Source organism: Petaurus breviceps, unplaced genomic scaffold, assembly GCF_028583685.1.
Source record: "Petaurus breviceps papuanus isolate PSGF00001 unplaced genomic scaffold, PetGlider_PUasm1.0 91133, whole genome shotgun sequence".
Classification (NCBI taxonomy): Eukaryota; Metazoa; Chordata; class Mammalia; order Diprotodontia; family Petauridae; genus Petaurus; species Petaurus breviceps.
In genome coordinates this window covers 59,691,058-59,696,949 of record NW_027187419.1, presented here as the reverse complement: position 1 = coordinate 59,696,949, position 5,892 = coordinate 59,691,058, and the positions used below count along the sequence as shown (strand labels likewise).

At 39.6% G+C, this 5,892-nt stretch overlaps 1 pseudogene; it reads right to left on the bottom strand.

Moving 5' to 3' along the window:
- Positions 1-1,568: 1,568 nt before the first annotated feature.
- LOC138155505 (glucose-6-phosphate isomerase pseudogene) lies at positions 1,569-3,636 on the bottom strand (annotated as a pseudogene).
- Positions 3,637-5,892: the final 2,256 nt, after the last annotated feature.

Below are 5,892 nucleotides of genomic sequence, written 5' to 3'. Positions count from 1 at the left end.
GGAATCAAACATCATTCTTCTGACCAAGTCCTGGTCTCTTTCAACTGTACCAGGCAGTCTCTCTTGTGATGCCATACAGACACTTCTTTTTATTTTTATCAGATAAACTCATTTCATTAAATAAAATTTCACAAATCCTGGGATATCTGCTAATTAGAAGTTGCAATGTTACCAGAAACATTTTACAAGCATTATTCTTTCTTTTGGTTCTAATTAATTAAATATTATAATATATTAATAATAATAAACACTTCAAAGACTGTTTCATGCCTTATATTTTGCACAAATGTTGGACTTAGGGGCAGCTAGGTGACACAGTGAATAGATCACCAGCCCTGGAGTCAGAAGGACCTGGGTTCAAGTCAGGCCTCAGACACTTAACACAAAAACTAGCCATGTGACCTTGGGCAAGTCACTTAACCCCAATTGCCCTCCAAAAAGAAAAAAAAAACCATTGGATTTGAAAAAATATAAAGTAGCATAAAGATTTTTGTAGCTATCACATGCTATGGGAGTTAAGTCTATAGACTTAATATATAGAGGGAAATTAATTATAGAGGGAAACTAGACATGTTTATGAAAGCAGTCTAAAGCTATTAGGTACACTGCAATTGAACTCTTCATACTTGAATCTATATTAAAAATAGGCAATAAGAGCTAAGGTGATAAAATTTTAAAAAAATAACAATATAGATACCATAAGGAAGTAATTCTAGGAAGAACTTTAGGAAGAACACTTTAAAATGCAACATAATTTATTAAAATGTATTTTAAGAAATACTTGACCTCTTACATACCATATACAGTCAGTCAGTGAATAACATTTATTAAGCACCTACTGTGCAAAGATCTGGGGATACAAATACAAAAACAAAGTCCCTGCCCTCATGGAAGAGGGGAGGGGCAGCTAGGTGGTGCAGTGAATAGAGCACTGGCCCTGGAGTAAAGAGGAGCTGAGTTAAAATCCGGCCTCAGACACATAACACTAGTTGTATGACCTTGGGCAAGTCACTTCACCCCAAATGCCCTGCCCTCCCCTCTCCAAAAAAGAAAAAAAAGAACTAGCCTCTTTTCCAAAAAAGAAGAAGAAGAAAGAAGAAGAGAAATTGTATGATTAGTGAGAAGCCCCCAAGACTGAATCCAGTTCATGTCTAACCCATATCAACCCAACTGCATTTCTGGGTTTAGAGATTATACATACATATGTACACACGTACATGCAGGTACACACATATTGCACGAGCATAAATGGTTTATTGAAAAATCCCCTTAAACATATTTTCCCCTAAAATTGTTAAAAATCATATTTAATACAGTATAGATGGGAGCAAATGTAGGTACTTTTATTTTCTTTACTTTAAGGACTTATAAAGGGGGAATCTACCAAAAAGGGGTTAAGACAAGATCTGTTTTAATTAAGAAAAAATGTTGTGGTTGAAAATATTACCTGTTAACATTTGGCCAACAGAATATAATATCCAAGAGATTCAAGGTTGTAATTTGGTTTCTTAGCTTGATGTAAAAGAACTTAAGAACTTAATCAAGAAAAGAAGAATTTAACTTGCATCTTTCTTTTTTTTTTTCACAGTCTTGCCAGCTATTTTAATTTTTTCAGATCAGCCCTGACAATTGTGGAAAGACTGAACACTTGTATCAGTGCAAAGGAAGGATAGTCTGAACTTGCATGTGACATTGAGGACCAAAAAATTAAAAACTCATCAGACTGAACTGGCCTCATGAGGTGGGACTTGTTTTCCTCACAAGGAGGAAGGAGCCTGCCTTAAGGTATGACAAGTGGATCTCTTTGTGACAGGGCAGGAAAGAACCAAGTGGTTACTACAACACAGATCAGATCACAATACAATAGACTGGGTCACAGAGGGAATAGGCATCTTCTTCATGACTTAGGCCTGTTGCTGCTTGATAAAGCTGATCAGCCCATTGGTGGAAGCATCATGAGAAGTCACAGGTTTATCAGAGTCCAACTCAGGCTCAATTTTCTTGGCCAATTGCTTTCCCAGTTCCACTCCCCATTGATCATAACTGTTGACATCCCATACAACACCCTGAACAAAGATCTTGTGCTCATACATGGCAATCAAGGCTCCAAGAATGAAAGGAGCAAGCTATGTGAAGACAATGGAATTAGTAGGATGATTTCCCTCAAAGACCTTATGAGGCAGCAGCTTCTTCAGGGCATCACCACTCTTGCCCCCAGCCTTCAGCTCCTTTCGTGCCTCCTCTGCTGTCTTTCCTCTCATCAGGGCCTCAATCTGAGCTAGGAAGTTGGCTAGAAGAATCTTGTGATGAAGGCCATTCCAGATTGGATTCTGTGTCTGAACAGGGATGAGGAAGTCACAAGGGATCATCTGGGTACCCTGGTGAATAAGCTGGTAGAAAGCATGTTGTCCATTGGTCCCTGGCTCTCCCCACACAATGGGACCTGTACTGTAGTCAACCAAGGCTCCTGATTTGGTGATGTATTTCCCATTAGACTCCATGTCACCCTGCTGGAAGTCAAAAGCAAAGCGGTACATATACTGGTCATAGGGCAGCAGGGCCTGAGTCTCTCATCCAAAACAGTTAATATACGAGATGCCTAGCATGGCAAGTAGCACAGGGGCATTCTTCTCCAGTGGGGTGGTGAGGAAGTGATTATCCATCCAGTGAGCCCCTGACAACAGCTGCTCAAAGTTATCAAAACCAACATGCAGGGCGATGGAGAGACCAATAGTTGACCACAACGAGTAACATCCACCAACCCAATCCCAGAATTCTAACATATTTTGAGTGTCGATTCCAAAATCTTGAACTTTCGGTGCATTGGTAGACAAGGCCACAAAGTGCTTTGCCACAGCTGACGGATCCTTTGCTGCCCGAAGGAACCACTCCTTGTCTGTCTCTGCATTGATATTCTCCTGGGTGGTGAACATCTTGGAGGCAATAATGAAGAGGGAGATTTCTGGGTTGAGTTCAGCAAGGATCTTGGCAATATGTGTACCATCAATATTGGAGACAAACCAGACATTAGGATCTCCTTTGGAATAGGGCTTCAGGGCTTCTGTCACCATCAGAGGACCCAAGTCAGAACCTCCAATGCCAATGTTGATCACATCTGTAATCGTCTTCCCAGTGTAGCCTTTCCAGTCTCCCCCACGGACACGCTGGCAGAATGCCTTCATTTTCTCCAGCACTTTGTTCACCTCTGGTAGGTACCACTTCCTTGCCATCCACTAGCATGGGTGTGTAGGAGCGATTCCGCAGAGCCACATGGAGGACAGCCCGGTCCTCGGTGAAATTGATCTTCATCCCCTTGAACATTTGTTCCCGAGCATTTTACACCCCTCGAGACTTAGCCAGCTCAACAAGCATGTTCATCACATCTTCTGTAATGAGGTTCTTGGAATAATCCACAAAGATGTGTACATTTTTGGTGTCAAGATTCAGGCTAAAGCAGTTGAAGCGGTCCTGGTCGGCCTCAAAACGCTGCTGGAGATTGAGCTTGGACAGTGCCACTGGACTGGCTTCTGGAAGTTCCGGTCCTGGCTGAGTGCGGCCATGATGGGGACACGGACTGCCCGGAAGGATATGGTGTGAAACTGAAACACTGGATACTCGGCAAATGGCCACCTTGCATCTTTCTTGCAAAGACCTCAACCTTTTTAGTTCCTACAGCTCTGCCCTATGGAGAAAGGTATTAAGTACTTATAATAACAAAGGTAAGAATAAAAAACAAGTCTCCTACTACTTAGCATAGTAATCTAACCACAAGATCATTCTTCCCCAGAAATTTTGAAATCAGGAAAAATTAACTGTAATTCTATGAGCTGGGGATAGAGTATACTCTTCCAAAATAATGATTTTTGAGATCCCGGGGAAACTTATAAGGCGTAATTGTGGCAATGAGGAGAAGAAAAGGGTGGGTATATCTATGCCTTTCAAGATAACAATGAAATATAATTATGGACAGGCCTCTGAAAATAGTTTGGGGTTTGTGGAAGTTAGGTTCAATATTTTTGGAGGAATAGAGAAGGGGGATTGGAACCTATAAATGAAGTTCAGTGTTCCACTGCAATGCTGTTTACTCCATAGGTAGTGAGAGTATCTTAAACTTAGGTATCATTTGTTATTCTGAAGACAATTCAGAAGTCAAGAGATTTAAATTTGGAAAGTAGTAGATTATGGAAATGCATAACAACTGGAAATCCAAGATAAGGCCATTGGGTGGTTTATGGTGAGTAACAGATAAATAAACACATACATGAACATAGAAATAAAAACATGTAAGTCAGGGAAAAAAAGACATGAGGCATTCAAATATGAAACAGACTGACCCAAAATAGACACAAGTAAAAACAAATTTGAAGAAAAAAAAGGATACTAACACACCACACACATACACACTTTTCTCATAATGTAATTTATGTATACTCAGATACCAAAACCAATAATTAGTGCTACAGAAACTGACTTTTATGGTTATTCATATTGGGGTACTGCTTTCTTTCCCTCACAGTGAGGCACCTCCATTTGGGAGACATATGATTTTTACATCAGGGATCCCATCAAGCACGAGGAGGTTCAGCACCTCCTGTTCTGAATTTTTATGATTTAGGAAATTGGAACTTCTATGAAAAGGGCAACTAAGCCTAAGGATGATTTTGTTGCCTTTTGTGGGAGGGAACTAGCTTAGACTACTAGCTTAGTAGTCATTACTGCTCTAACCTAATGTGTATGAAATGGATGTTACTCCTGCCTTAATTTTCATTGAATAAAACTGTCAAGCATCTGTTATGGTGATTTTGGTTTTGGTTCGGATTAGCTCCCACAAATGACACAGTCTTAAGAGGGGAAGGAGTTTTATTGAACACAGAAACAAGGAAGCTTAAATCGGCACCAGCAATACAATATTCCTAGCACAATTAAAGCAAGCATAACTAAAACAAAAAATAGAAATAGTAAGAGGAGAGAAAGAAAACATCACCAATTCGGGGGAGCACCAACTCTCAATCAACATGGCTGGGGAATCCCGGGGTACAGCCTTTGAGTCCTGAATGGGAGGGTCCCAGGCAGAGCGTCCTCTCCATGGGTGAGATTCCGAAGAGGCTCAGGGGATTGGGGATTTTTATGGGAGAAGAACAAAGAAAACTAGACCAAGATAATTGGTTCCTTGACAGATATTGCTTAATTCTTTCAGGTGTTTGTGCAACCGGGACGAGCAGCATGTGTTTTTCATAGGTGTTAGTTAACAAGTAACAGTCCTTGAGAGAATAGCCAGTTCTCACAGTACTGTCTATTCCAGGAGGGGCTAGTTCCTGGGGTATGCTCCTAAGTCATGTGATACAAGTTCAGGTCACACAAAGGACAGAGTGAATTCACAATCTTATTAACTATGGACTATTGTTAATTCAGCATCATATTCATTTTTTCATATAAATACCTTTACAAACAATCCCTGTTCTAGTATTTTAAAAAATTAAAACTGGAAAGATCTTAGTTTTTAATACATTTCCTTTGCATGATATGATATATGATTAACATTTCTTTGATTTTGTCTTCCATAGCTTGAGAATTAATCTCCTCTTCTCTCTTAGGTTCCAGGACTCAAGTTGTATAACTTTGCATAGCATCAATGGAAGCATGGGTTAGTTTTGCAGAACTGTTTTCTTTTGCCATCTTTTATCCCCATTTGTTACAAAGGATGGCTCACAGAGTAGGGATGATGGGAAGAATATATTTGGAAATGAAGATATAAAAACAAAATATATTTACAATTTTAAATTAGAGTACTATGCAAAAAGTCATTTCACAAATGTTTTTTGAATTGAATTTAGTGATGTATAATAAAGCCAGAAAAATAAAATGTAATGTGGGTATATGGAGAGAAAGTGC